Source organism: Drosophila mojavensis, unplaced genomic scaffold (genome assembly GCF_018153725.1).
Source record: "Drosophila mojavensis isolate 15081-1352.22 unplaced genomic scaffold, ASM1815372v1 contig_16, whole genome shotgun sequence".
NCBI classification, from domain to species: Eukaryota; Metazoa; Arthropoda; class Insecta; order Diptera; family Drosophilidae; genus Drosophila; species Drosophila mojavensis.
Window position 1 is genome coordinate 10,105,891 of NW_025318693.1, and position 16,179 is coordinate 10,122,069.

The following is a 16,179-nucleotide window of genomic DNA, read 5'->3' on the forward strand; positions in this document are numbered from 1 at the left end:
TAAAGCGCTTGCTCTTCATTTCCGGCTCAAATTTAATTTTTCATTTCCATTACTTTTAAAGTAATTCAGTGAGTTGCTCTTTGCTGGGCCGCCAATCAGTGCTGTTTTTCTGGTAGCCTTGGAATTCATGTTGAGGAAAAATAGAGAAATATTCTTTGTTGAATATAAAAATAATGCTGTAAAGTAGACAAAATTCAAAAAGAAAGAGATTTCTCTCGGATAATCAAAGGATCCTTCGAATGCTTTGGCATATGAATCAGAGATAGAATAGACTTCCATATCTCTCATTGAAGACGGTTTGATTACAGACAAAATTCGATATTGCCAAAGGCTAAGGAATGCCTTTAGGTATGATTCCTTCTGTAAGTATCGAACCATGCTTCGAAAGCTTTGGCATAATAACCGGAGCTAGAATTAACTTTGATGTCTCCTTGATGATAATTGTAATACACTTAATAGTTCACACTGGTGAAGAGGAAGGAGGGCGCCTAAAAATAATCTATGGATGCAGACTACAAAGTATTGCTGACATATTGCTCAGAGACAATCTCAGAGACATGACGAAAATTTGGAATCTAGATTCTTGGAGAGAAGCTAAATAAAAAGACTCTGATGGGTTTGTTGGCGCAAATAATTGCTGTTCTAGTGGCTTGCTGGGTGAATAACTCTTCGGCACTTTCAAAAAAACTTTACGCTCTCAAACTTTGCTATCTAGGTTAGGAAGAAAAGGATTCGGGAAATCAGGTCTCTCATCCAATTTAGCTGAGAACCAAAAATACAATAAATCATATTTCGAAAGATTTAGAGATATAAATTACTCAAATTGTATATACGCTATAAAAATACAAAGCCTTCAACTCTTTTCCATGGCAATGGATCCGCATTTAGCTAGCATTCATATATACATACATCATTACATCAGTTCGTTGCATAGGCATTCTTAACTACTTTTCACAGTTGCAGGTGTTGCACGAGTAGCAGATAAACAAGGTGCTGCTGCTACAACTGCCCAGCTTAAGTCGGATTACCGACAGCTCCAACACACACATACACAGAGAGAAAGAGAGAGAGAGAGAGAGTTCTCGTTGAGCTGAGGGAGCTGTGTGCAGTCCAGTAATCCTTGTGCGGCAATCTACCTGATATGCCCTGTATATACAACCTTTTTGCTGCGGTCACTGGCTCTTAATGCTCAGCAGCCCAGAGAAAGCTCTTGGCGCTGCCATCGAAACCAATGCATGGAGTATGCTGTGCCCGAGGCAGATGAGTCGCTGTCGCTGCCTCCTGTTCAATATTGATGGCATACATAAGTAGGCGCCAGCTGAGTGTAAGCAATGCCGGACGAAAGAAAATACAGACCTTATTTGCTGTATAAATGAAAAATGAAGTATGAAGCACCAGCAGCGGCAGCAGCAGCGGCGACTTTGGTGTCAACCCAGGCAGCTAGAACAACATCAGCTAGGCAGTAAAAGGACTATTAGGCGATAATTTATTTGTAATCTGCGACGTGAATGCAACGCAGCGGGTTGCATCAGCGTGCGGCAATAAAAATGAAGACCAACAGCAGCAGCGGCAGGAGCAGGAGCAGGAGTAGCAGCAGCAGCAGCATCAACAGCAGCATCAGCGATTGCAGTCAAACAGGAAACAGGACGCAAGCAGCTGTAAGGAATCATCGCGTCCCTTGGGGTCATAAAAACGACTATCGAAGCAAATGCCGGCAGTGGGCGGTGCAAATATTTAAAGACGGTAACGTTCACTTGCCGTCGTCTTTCAGTTGCAGCCCCGTTGCAGTCGGGCAGCCCCGATGGCTATTTGAGGCTGGAGCATTGTGCAGAGGTTGAGTTGAGGTGTGGGAGGCTGCTTAAAGGGTTTAAGCCAGAGAATATGGCCAAAATAGTTTTCGAATGCGGCTTACATGGCCAGCAACAACAATTGGCAATTACAATTGCTTTAATGTGCTGCTGGCTGAAGGGTTTTGCTAGTTGCTCCAAAAAACCGCAAGGATTAAGTAATTTCTGCCAGACATGCAGCAGCCACAATCAACCAAATGAACACAAAAACTTTGCCCAAGGCAGGCAGACAGACAGACAGGCAGACGGACGGATCCAAGTATGGGGCTGGCACTCTAATGCACTCGTGTGTGCAATAAATTGGCATATCCTTACCACACACACACACACACACATGCTCACAACTAAAAAGAGCGAGAGAGCGAGAGAGAGAGAGAATGGAGGATTTCTGTAAATTGAAGAGTTGCACACACACCCAGACAGAGCCAGAGACAGGGACAGACACAGACAATGCCAATGAGTTTTGCGTGTGCCGATGCGAGTGTATTATGCACAGGATGCGCATAAGGATGAAAATCCTTTTGCACTTAATGGCAACACCCAAGCTAAAGGGTAGAGAGCTACAAGGCATGCCGATCAGTAAATTCCCTGTAAGACATGTTAGGGGAAGTTTATTAAAAAATAAGCTTAGTAAAGTATAAAAGAGGATGAGCGCTTGAGAGATGTATAATATGAGCATGATAGAAGAATAAAAATTGAAGAAAAACTTAAAATTTCGTATTTTGTAAACTAGCTATAAATAAAAAATATTCATATTTAAAAAATATATTTTTTTTTTATTTATATCATAAAAAAATAAAATATTAAAAATAAATAAAGGAATATACAAACTGAGTTGTTTTTCTTTAGAGTTAGCTCAAGATCTTCCATAGCTAACAGGAACAACCTCTGCTTTGAAATCACTTCCAATGTATGTTAAGCTAGAATCATTTGAGAATCCGTGTAAGGCTTTGGAAAATGGGATAAAACTAGTAGGTCTAGTAGGTCTGGCTTACCCCAGAGCACCTAGAGGAACACATTGATTTTGCAAGTAAAATCAAGCTTGGCAGATCTTGGGGTATTTCAAGCAAGTTAAAATATCCAGAAATCATGTGTGAGAGCTCTTAAGATTCAAGAATGAAGGCAGTCCATGCAATTTGACCCAATCATCTATATAATCAATAATATCTTGACATAATATTTTAATTATATATTATATTATATTAGTTATACCTACCTAATTGATTAACAAACTAACTGACTGATAAGAAAGGCAGCGAACGGCATCGAAGCTAAGAGAAAGATGCGTTACTTTAATTTTTGAGTTGAATATAGCAAAAGAAAAGCATGTAAAGCATAAAAGTAAAGCTGTTTATATTCTAAAAACTTTATAAGACAAGGGAAGGAAAAGAGAAGGCAAGAAATGAAAGTAAACAGTAAAGAAATTTATATAAAATAGTTGATATTTATATATAAGCCAAATGCTCTTACAAAATCAAACTACCCGCTTATAGGGCATTAAAAGACAGTTGTTATAAGAGCAGCAGTTGCAGCAGCAGCAGCAGCAGCACTAGCAGCAGCTACAACAACAACAACGCCCGCAACAGCAGCCAACAACCAACCGCCTCGTGCTCTCCATCTAGCTGTCTTCGTTCATGCTTGGGTAATATTATTTTGTGCAAAATTTCTTATTTTGCCGTGGAAACTCATAAAATTTGGTGCTCTTTTGTGTGGACTCAATGAACCCCGTTTTTTGCTGTTTGGCTCGCAGCTTCCGTCCAGCTGTTTAACCACTTTGAAGGCCATTAATTTGCGATGACCGCAGCAATGTCGTCTGCTCGCCCCTTTTTTCCGTGTCTCGTATCTCAGTTTGGCTTTTCGCACCTCTCAGCAGGAGTCTCGATTCTTTTCTATTGTTTATAATATGCACATTTATGACGGTTGGAAATGAACGAAAAGCTACAATATTTAAATAGTTCGCTTTAAGAGTCGCACGCCTTGCTGGAGTCAAACGCATGGCCATTTGATCCATTCGCTCTGTACAAGATAGATTGGCATTATTTATTCAAGCTACACGGCAAACTGGCACAGGACCCAGCGCTGTATGTTAAAAGAAATATTGTGTCCCGTGGAGCACTGGGCCAAGTTGGCGAGCTGGTGAGCTGGCGAGCTGCTGAGATTGCATACATTTCGCTTTGGCAGCACATTTTTTAGCCAGCGCAGCTAATGAACCGTTCCACGGCTCCGTTCCATGTGTGCAAGTAAGTATGAAGCTGGCGTCCCCAGCACACACGCAACACACAACACACAGTCCACACACAGCTCCCACACAGCCAGCCAGTGCTCTCTAAAGTGCTTCAATTTTCAAAAAGAATTATTATCTCAGTTGTGTCAAGGCAACAAGCTAGAGCAGCGCTCACCCAACCCGAAGCCGAAGATTGAATGCTCTGCGGGCTAACAGATATGACTAACTGAATCAGATCTCTTTTAGATGGCAATATAAATGAGACGGAAAGTAGAGCAAGTTGCAAGTGAGATTTATAATAATATATCAATATACAAACTAGTTTTATATAGACATTGAGTAGAGCACTTCATAACATTAAAAAAAAAAAAACAAAATTTATTGAAAGCTAAAATCTGAAATTAAAATTAAATTCGATAGAAATAGAAGCTTAATCGAAAATCTAAATGAAAAATCATAGGAACTAGAAAATGTATAATATATAAAATATAAAACCATATAGACAAAATTTTAAGATAATGGTTAAAATATAATAAATGTATAGAACAGAAAATTAATGCAGCATTTTATTTTGATTTCTATATTTGATTAATGTGTATAGATATGATATTTTCTTTTATTGTTAATAATATACTTTTATGATATAGATTTAGCTGTCTTTAGTTCAATTTAAATTAACGCTTGCAAAAAAAAAATAAATAAATAAATAAATAAATAAATTTATAGACATAATAGATATAATATAATATATTAGATATTATAGAATATAATACATATAATAGAAAATTTTCTGTTTCTTCAGGGCTAAACTATTTAGCAAGCTAGTATATTAAGTAGTATTTGCTTTCCAAATGTACCGTTATCACAGCGGTTGCTTAGTTTCTATCTGTAAATATATACAGCCATATTTTTAAAAATTTTACAATTCAAGAAGCGTGTAAAAGAAAATTGCACAACTATATGGTTCTTACAATTAGAGAGTCTATAATAATATATGTATGAGGTCTGCAACAGATTATTATATATATTGCATATAAGCAACAGAAAAATGCAGCTTTGTTTGGGTATATAGAAGTAGCTTTAAGACACAAGAGTCTTCTATATGTGGATATAGATAAATAATATTGACCAAGCATAAATATACATATTTATAATGTCTATATGAAGTATATAAACTTATACTAATATTATAATAAATTGTAAGACATTTATTCAATATGAGTTTGATAGACCTAAAAGCCAAGATCTAGAACATCTACTCATTTTAGCCTACTGCTACTTAAATTAACAGCCAAGTACACTTAACGATTATCTATCAGGCGCAGCTAGCTATGGCTGTGCTTGGAGGTTTCAGCGAACCTTTTTGGCATCATAAGGTCTCTGTGTAGGGGCAGTCAGTCGACTGTTAAGTCTCGACAGAAACCTTTGTATTATGAATGTGTTTCAGTTTGTTGTTACCGCCCATAAGTGTATGCCGTAGCTAGTAAATAATTTATGCAATAAATAAAACATGCACAATGTTTTCCAGCTATTTATTCGAGTTCAAATGTTGAAAGCATCTGCATAAAAATATTTTATTTATTTGTTTGCTCTTTATTTTCTGACAATTTTAGGTTTAAAGAATATTTTTTTTTTTTTTTTTTTTTTTTTTGTCAGAGACTAGTAATCTATTTATATATTTGTGTTAGTTGTAATTTTTAATTTATGCATGCAACTTTTTGTAGATGATTTATGAACTACTTCAAAGCGAATGGAATTAAAAGACGGCTGACAAGAAGCAGAAAATATAGAAATAAAAAATTGTACAAAATATGCTCAAAAGACTCTTAAGTTCTATAAATAAAACAAAATGGTTTTAGTTGTTATTAACAGAGACAGAATAGAAAGCAAATAAAAAGCTGTGTAAATAAATTAAAGAATTGCAAAATCCTGCAAGTGTGTGAAAGAGAGAGAAGGAGAGAGAGAGAGAGAGAAAGAGAGAGAGGGAGAGAAATGTTAAATGGGAAATGGCTGTGATTGTCAGCGACGCCTGCACCTGCCACAAGCAGCCGAACAGAAGCTGCGGCAATTACAACAATAAGCCAAAGCAGCAGCAGCAACAATAATGACAATTGCAATTGTTGCGAATGCCAGAGCGAAACGAAAGCGAAACGCAATGAGAAAAGGGATGTGGAACAGAGTAGAAAAGCATTTACTTGGATTGACTTCATCCGCTTTGTTTGCAGCAGTTGCTGTCGTTGCTGTTGCTCTTGTTGCGGCTGTTGCTGCCGTTGCCGTTGTTGCTGTTGTTGCTGTTGTTGCTCTTGTTGCTGTTGTTGCTGTTGCTCTTGTTGCTGTTGCTGCTGGTCAGGCAATCAGGCGCAACGACTTCCGCAAGGACAACAGCAGCGTCGACGCCTGGCAACCGCAATTGAAATGTTTTCATTGCAGCAACTAAAAATTGTCATCAGGATTTTCATTACCTGCGGCCAACTTGGCTCGCCTCACGCTTTATTAAAGATGCTGCGCGACATATCTAGGAGTGTGAGAAAGAGGGAGAGCGGGAGAAGAAGATAGAGAGAGACAGAGTGAGAGTGAGAGAGAGAGAGAGAGAGAGAGAGAGTGGCAGGCCCTACCGTAGGCAGTTGGCTGCAGCTTTGCCTTTAATTAAGTTAGCTAGCAGCATTAGTCGCTTTCCATTGTGTGCGTGTCTGTGTGTGTGTGTGTCGGCGCTTCTCTTATCGGGCGTGAAAAAAAAATGCAATTAGTGTTTGGCTGCGTGAGTTTCAAGGGCCTTGCACTTAATTGCAAAAATGCGGCAAATTAAATCAACTCATCTGCCTCTCCCTCTCTCACTCTCTCTCTCTCTCTCTCTCTCTCGCACTCTTGCCTTGCTTTAAGGGCCACGAATTTTACTTTAATTACAACGAAAGCAAAATATGCAGCTGCAGCTGCTGGCAGCTCACAGCTATTTGGTTGACACATAAAAAATTAGCATAAATGTGCGGCTCCAAGGACTGCGAGAAGAAAAGTTGTAAAAGCAAACGCCATTAAACACATCAACTGGAAAGAAAAACTCATTTTCTTCGCAGCAAATAAAAGCAACAACAAAAAGCTAATATATACACATATACATATACATATATATAGAGATGTGCATAAAAATCCAAATTGGACAAACAACAAACGATTTTCCACAAACACAAATGAAAATCTAACAGCAACAATAACAATGTCCAGCATTTTTGGGGCAGACCGTACGGGTAATATAAGAAAAACAAAAACACAAACTGAAACAGAAAATGTTGTTCTTTAAATGGCACAAAATGTTTTGAAAGCTTATTTTTCATTTGCTTGGCAGACAACAAGAACAACGACAACAACAACAACAAACAACGAACAACAAAAAAAAAAGGGCAGCATTATTATAAAGAGCGTCGAGATGAAAGAGAGACGAGCAAAAGAAATAACACATAGACACACACACACACACACACAGATGATATAAGAAATAGCTGAAGATAGTGAAAAACTAGAGACGGCAAGCAGCAGGAGCTGCAGGACAAGCCAAATAAAAATAAATAAACATGGCACATAAAATGAAAACTAAACTTTACCAAAAATTTTATGCTACATGCGAAAAAGTTAAGAGCAACGCCGTGTGTGTGTGTGTGTGTGTGGCAACCCTCTAGCATAGCTACATATTTACCATCGTCATCATCATCTTTTTTTTTTTTTTTTATTAGCCACGCTTTGCTCAGCTCACATCCTTGGCATATTCCATATTCTGTTTAGTTTTTTTTTTTTTTCTTGCATTTCGGCTGCACTTTTTACAACAATTTTACAACACAAATCGAAATTGTCATCCATTCGCTCAATTTGTCGTCCTGGCTGCACAGCAGCCTCCCTCATGCATGCTCAACTCATCGGAGATGCAATTCTCTTTTTCATCTCTCGCAGTTGCCAATTTGCTAGCTGCCGCAGCAAAAAACAATCCAAACAAATACAAATACAAATACATTAGCTAAATTTCAAATAACCCTACAGCAATCCGAATGTACAGCAAGTGCAGAAGAAATATACTCAGCTGAACAAAGTGCAATGGATGGGAGCTGTAAGAAAAGCTGAACAAAAAAAATATATAGTAGATAAATTACATGTACATTCTCTTACACAATAGTACCATATGATAGTTGTGATGAAAATGAAACTTTAGCTACAATTTTATAAATTATACAGTACATTAAATGACAAGAAAAAAAAAAATAAAAAATACGAAATATTGTTGTTTCAATAATAATAATAATTATTATCTTAAGAAAAATATGAATATATGAAACAAGCTAGTCTAAAAACTACTCCTATGACAATCATTCAATCCTGCTTATAAGATAAATAGTATAAGCATAATATAATGTAAACATTATCAAAATATTTGTATTCACAGGAAATCCCATATCCCTAGCTCTAAAAATATTTCAATTATGCCTTATAATCTAAGTCAATGCATCGATTATTATTGATAGTAAGTTATCGGAAACATTTATGCGAAAAACTCGATCTGCGCTTGGCCAGTCAAAATTTCAAGTCTATAGCTTTTGTTGTTTACGAGATACGTAAATATCCTCATTCATAATATAGATGCTTTATAGGATAAGCCACGCCTCGTTCTACATGGTACATACATTCACATGAAACTATTTCATTCTGGGTTCCTGGGTATAAAAACAAGAAAAAGCCAAACTCGCAAAGTGACGAAACATATTACATCTTAGGAAATGGAACAATTATAATAAATGAAGCAAAAATAAAGACAATACATATATAAATTATGGAAATATTTAGAGTTGAGTTAGTTTATTAGTAAATCTAAATTTTTGTTGAGAAAGTGTAATATTATTATTTGTTGTTTCAGGCTTATTATATAACAAAAAGAGAACATATATGTATACACATATATCCTGTATATACCTAGGCAACAAATAAGTTTGGAAATTCTAATTAAGTTGTATATTTCAATTGTGCAAGTCCCTTCAATGTGTGTAATAAATCTGATGTCAATGAAAGCTCTCAATGTGGCTGACTTTCGATAAAGCAAAGCGAGTTCCATTCAACCGGTAATAAACAAAATAATAATTTTGATTTGAAGGAAACTTATTGGGCGAGCTCACAGTAGCGTTAATCAATGAAACAGAGCTGTAAGTGAAATCCTTTGGCCAACTGCAAATCAAATTCAAATATGAAATGGATGATGATAATAGAAATGTTCGTTAATTAATTTATGGCTATGCGAATTGTTGAGCCTGAAGTAACTCAGTTTCGGTTGGCAACTCTGCTGAGCTGTTTAACAATTGCAATGGAATAATTCAATGAAACCGACTATAAGTGGAAATATATGCATCAATAAATAAGTGCTGAAAGTTCAGCTGAAATTAAATGAGAATTCATGTCTTGTGTGAAGCGAAATGCGATTCTCGCTGGCGAAATGCAGAGGGCTACAGAGCTACAGAGATGTCGATGAGCGATGATAATGTGCATTATGCACGTTCTTATTGAGGTCCTGAACAATTGCGATGGCAAGATTTTAACAGCATTATTAACGCTGCGCTGGGACGGCGCGGCGTCTGGCCTCGTTTCATTTAATGGCCCAAAGCCGGCGAGGGCAGCAAAGGAAATGCTGGTAGACTTTTTGCCAACTCAATTAATGTAAAATAAACAGGCGACAGGCGACAGGCGACAAGCAGGAGGCAGCAAGCAGCAAGCAGGAGGCAATGGGCAAGAGACAGGCGAAGCAGTTTATAAAGAGCTTGCCAGTTTCAGTCTCAGTCAGTCTCTCTCTCTCTCTGTATGTATGTGTGTCAATCAGAGACAAATACTTAGATACATTCGCATTCGCATGGCATACATAGCAAAATTAATTAGCTTACTTCACTTAATCGCTTGCAATTTGACTGCAGCAATGCCGAGTGCCGTCTGCCGTCTGCCGAGAGACCGTTGTCCCTGCTCTGCCATAAAGCAATTTGCATTTGCAGCTAATGCCATTTGTATGCGCATATTCCGATTACAATTTAGTTAAATTTGCTCCGCTCCCTCTGCTCCCCCTCCCCTATGTCTTGGCCGTGTTGTCCCGCAGGCGGCAAATTGTTCTTGGCAGTCGGTGTGCAACATTTTGCAGCAAGCAAACTATTGACAATGAACTAATTGCTATTGTTGCCAGCTCTGGGGACATATTTCGACTGCAAATAAACTCGTTGCCATTGACGTTGTCCATTCAGCATGTCGGAGCATGCAGCCACTTCTCGGGCCTCATCAGCACGGCTTTGGCTCCAACTAAACTGACATAGTTGTCGGCTCCAGCCAACAGCAGCAGCAGCAGGAGGCGTCCACTCGAATGTCTCAAGAGCTCTGGCAATCCGGGCATCCATCCACAAACGACTTCTGATGTGCTCCAACCAACCTTCGGCTGCCAACAACACACACCGCACTCTCCAAATCGCAAACAATTACTTTTTCAAGTGCTGCCAACGCCCAACTCAGACCAGCTTACCTGCTCAACATACACACACACACACACACACACCCACATACACACATTGATCTATCATCAGTCCACATGCCAGATAACGAACACTAAACGACAATGCCTCGAGCGACTCGATAATGCCTAGCTATAGAAATCATGTGCTACAGTAGCTACTCGCTTTGTTGCACTCTAAAGCACTGAGAGCAGTGGAATGCTTTAACATTTGCTGTTTACATGATGTAAATGTTATGTTAAGCAATTGCTTATACTTATGCAGGAAGTGAACAGAAGAGAGAGGGTATATGGGCTTTATAGTTTGCAGCTACTCCGATAGATGGCGAGACAAAGTAGACAAAGCAAATTTGGTTTGCCACTCCCTCTATGGGCGTGGATATATCTAATATATCTCATTAATCTGCAGTTGTCAAGTCGAATATATAATTAAAATTTCAATTCGTCAAATAAAATTTCTGTGATACCAGATACATTATTTAAAGTGGGCGTATCGAGGAAATCTTTATAAGACATTATAGAATCATTATGCTCTCAGGAATAGATTCCAAACTTCAAGTCTCCTAGGTGAAATGGTATATGGTTCATATAGATAACTGGATGGACAGACAGATGATCGAACAGGCGGACAAATAACAGACGGACAGATCTTCAGGCAGAACGGACGGACGGAAGATGGACAGAGAGATGAACTGACGGTCAGTCGGACAGCCGGACGAGTAGATGGTCAGACACTTAGATGGATAGATGAACAGACAGTCGGACGGATAGATAAATAAACGAACCGGACGGATTCACAGATAGTCGAAAAACGGACTGACAGATTGACCGAGGGACAACTTGACGTCTGTACGGATGCACTGGCGGACGAAAAAAATGGATCGTCGGACAGACATAGAGACGGAAGAATAGACAGATAGACAACAGGGGGACGGACGGATAGCCGGACAGACAGAATGACGTATGAACAGGTGGACAGACCAAGTGAATGGGGTAAATGACGGACGCATAGCTAAACGGATAAAATTGCCCAAAGCCCTTATACTCTTTCTCTTCGTGAATGCATGACAATTTGAAGTACATGAACTCGTAAATAAATTGAACAGCTTTTAAAAAAAGTGAGAAAGTATTATGTACGTTTAATTTCTGCATATTCCGAGTCAGATTCTGTTCCATGAATTTTCCTGCAATTTAAATATATTATTAATATTCATATATAAAAGAACTTAAAGAAAGTTAAGTAATTGTCAGTTTACACCTGCCTGAAGGCCGACAATAAAAATATGTAATTCCCAATTTATGTCACATGGCATAATGCGAAAACAACTTTATTAATTGCACTGACGTAGTTTTATGAGATTTTTAATGCAATCAGGGCGCGGCGCTGTTTATGCAACGGCCGCAATTTTAATGAAGGAAAAATTGCAAAGCCGAGACATAAAGTGATTAACTCCAGCAAAATGAGCAGCGAGAGAGAGAGAGAAGCGCGAATGCAACAAGCGATAAACATCACAAAACTGACAGAGAGCTGAGAACTGAGAACTGACTGTAGGGAAACACACAGAGGAAACACACGCGACGCGCACGTCGAGCGATGTAAATGAAAACTTTAAATGAAGATTCAGGCATTCCGACTGAGGTAAAAGCAAAAGTTGTGCACGGCGAAAACTTGAAGCACACACACACACACATACACATACACACTGGCACAGTGGAGGACACACGCTTAGAGCACTCTTGAGAAAGTAGGCGGCGAATGAAGTTGGCCCGCGTTGAACTCTGGCCTATGAAGTTTTTGGGTCTGCGTTTACCTTGGCCATAAACTTGTCCAGCGACTTGCTGGCAATTAGTGCACCTCTCAGGCCATGTCTGCGACTCTCACTCACTCTCTGTGTGTATGTGTGTGTGTGTGTGTGTGGGCGTGGCCATTTAATTCATTTTCACTAGCAACCCAGCCAGGCAGACTGTCGCTTTTGCACACAATTTCTCATTCAGAAGTTTTCTGTGGGGCGCGCGAAAGCTCCCTCTCTCGCTCGCACTCTCTCTCTCTCTCTCTCTCTCTCTCTCTCTCTCTCTCACTCTCTCTCTCACTTGCTCGCTCACAAGTTTGTAATTCTTAGTCTGTTAACAAAGTTCATAAATACTTGAGCAAGTTCGCTGGTTTCCCTACAACAACAACAACAACAACGGCAACAACTGCTGCAACAGTAATTGCTCGTGTTTTTGTATGCTCTGTAGGTGTTGCATAATCAGCTGCATATTATATATAGAAATAAATCTGTTGCCAACTAACAGGCATATGAGTGAATAAAGCACCTTAATGCCAGATGCTATTGAAAGGATCCCCTTTCTAATTACTCGTTTTATTTACTGTTACTTTGTGCTTTGAGTAATCCACTTTAGTGAGGGTAAACAATATTTATTAATCAATTTGATCGATTGATTCATATGATTCACCACCATCACCAAGCCACTTACAAGCAATATACCAAGATTCATAGTTACGAAATCTTGTTGAGCTGTGTAATTAGACAACAGCATGAAAGCTGGATTAATTACCATACGACTTATGGCATAATATTTCAGAAGCGTCTTCTATTGAAGTATCGATGTGAATACAGATTATGCATCTATCGATTTTACCCAGAGCCGGATTAATAAGTAGATAGTGTAAGGGTTGCCTAATGCTCTCGATTTTAGGAGGTTCTGAAATAATCTATTATTCTTTTAAAATCTAAGAAAAAGAAAGAACGTGAAAAAATGGTGCCCCAAAATTGATATTTGTCTGGGGCCCCATTGAGGTTTCATCCTGCCCTGAATTCATCCCATTTTGACTCATAAATTCAAATCAATGTAAATCAGATACAATCGAATATTTTAATTGCACTTAATATCAATGAAAATTCAGAGCTATCAAATGTCACATAGATGAATCGTAATGCAAAATAGATTTAATAAATATATGCCTGTATACTCACATCCAAACATAAAGATATAATAAAAACTCTGTTGAACAGGTAAAAACAAAAACGAGAGAGTGAAAAACAAAAGCAACAAAAGTTGGCGTCGGTAGTAAGAAGCGCACTTGAGTGCAGCTTATTTTCTTAGGCTTGCATTATTCACGAGCATTTACATTGATGATGTCGAGAAGCTAGAGGAGCAGAAGCAGGAGCAGCAGCAGGAGCAGCAACAGGAGCACGTCGTTTGGGACAGGTAGAAGCCAATGGAGTCAACTCGAAGCTACGCACTACAAACACACAGTGAAAGAGGTAGTGAGAGAGAGAGAGAGAGAGGGAGAGAGTGAGAGGGAATGGCATATAGATAGTCACTGCTAGAGATACAGTCACTTAAATTAGCCTTAAGTTGACTGCAACGAGTGTTTTGCTTAGTTACTTTTTGCCCAGCCCTTGGCTAAGTGCAGCGGCGACTGCTGAAGAAGCGGAACAAGAAGAAGATGAAGAAGGAGAAGAAGACGTAGCAGATGAACTCAAAGTAGAAGTAGAAGAAGTCCTACCAGCTGTACTACAGCAGCTCCTGAATCCTGCCCCACTCATGCATATCCAAGTCGCATACATTTTATTTCTGGCCAACATGCTCAACTTTGCGACTTTGTTAAGCGAAACTTTTTTTTTTCCTTTTTGGCCAACAACAACAACAAACACACGCCCCCAAGTCTGTCAGCCCATTTGATTACAAGCTTTTTATTAGCTGCCCAAAAGCAATTTGAATTTATATATAAATATATATACTTATGTATATACGTGTATAAATGTATATATATTTATGTCCTAGTCAATCCCCAAGTACCTTCGCTCTTCCGCTGGCAAAGGGGAATTTGTAAAGCAGATTTCTTGCATCTTGTTAGCTGCAACATAAGCTGATGTTTTTAACCAGCAGCAGATAACAACCAGCAGCATAATGATAAGCAACTTGTTCCAGTCTTAAGTACATATTTCGCAAATACACAATACATTTATATGGATGTTATGCAGCTCTGGCTTTATGAGGCACACAATTTATTTGAATATTACAAATTTATAAGAGCTGAGAGGAAAATGAAAATAAAGTTAAATAAATGCGACAAGAAATATTTCAGCACTGATGTTGTTAATAGAATACAGTAAAAAGAAATGAAATAATGAAATGAATGATGAGAAGATACCCTTCTTTAGAATTTAGATTAACTACATATAGTAGTATGAAAAGCTATCGGCCTTATCTTTTACTATTACTCTTGCTTGGTTACGCTAATAGTATTTCCGTTAGCTATATTTTAGCAACAGTTGAAGTTATCGAAAAGTTATCGAAACCATCTGATCATAAGCTATAAAAATGATCTTTGATCAATGTATGATCAATGTACGAAGGTAATAACAGCTAATCTTTAGCTTGATGATGATGATGATGAGAATCAAGGGTAATGATGATAAAGACTACAAATGATCCTTTATTCAAAATTGTTGAAGGTTTTTCTTAAATGAAACACGGTATATGTAGGCGCAACACAAAAAGTTTATTTAACACAATATTCAGTAACAAGTACACTTCTTCACGTACCGCGACAATTTGAACTAACCGAGCCGACACACTGACATTGATCTTACACAATGAACTTACTGAATGAACTTTGGCTCGACTTACAGCACGCTTATATACCTACTTCTACTGCATATCGAATGTTCTGGATGTCTCCTTATGCTTCTATGTTTGCGTCTATTTCATAATCCAGAACATTCGGTTTCTTATTCTAGAGACAAATGCGCGATCAGCCGACGACTGTGTTTACCGTTAGCTCAAATGCTCACTTGATGATGAGTTTTTCGAGATCAATCCTCAACACCCTCCCTAAAACTCAACATCTCTATAACAAATTTGTCCCTTATTCTTCATTCCCAATTTCTCTCTTAGATACAAAAATCTGGGCTTTGGCAAAGCTTTAGTAAAAATGTCAGCGATCTGCTCTTCACTCTTTACATACCTTACATCTATCTCATCTTTCTCAAATAAATCGCGTACAAAATGATATTTAACATCTATATGTTTGCTTCGTTGATGAAATTCAGGATTTTTGATTAGCTTAATCGCACTTATATTATCTATAAACAAGATGTAGTTACTTAAATTAATGTTACAATCAAAAAACAATTTCTTTAGCCATATCATTTCCTTACTTGCTAGAGCTGCACTTACATATTCGGCTTCTGTTGTTGATAAAGCTACACATTGTTGTTTTTTACTTTGCCACGTTATTGCAGCATTCGCATATTTACACAAAATTCCAGATGTAGATTTCCGAGTTTTCTTATCACCTGCATAATCAGCATCACTATATGTCTCAAAAATATTATTAATTTTACTGTATAAAATTCCCAAATCCATCGTTCCTTTCAAATAACGAAATATTCTCTTAACTAACGTCCAGTGATGCTGCTTCGGGTTTTCTAGCTCTCGGGAAACTACATTAACAGAAAAACTTATATCTGGCCTTGAAACAACTTGTAAAAACATTAAATTTCCTATTGCTTCGCGGTAAGGTGCATTACAATTATTTTGTTCAGATACATTTTCATCAGACTTTAACGCTTCATTATAAT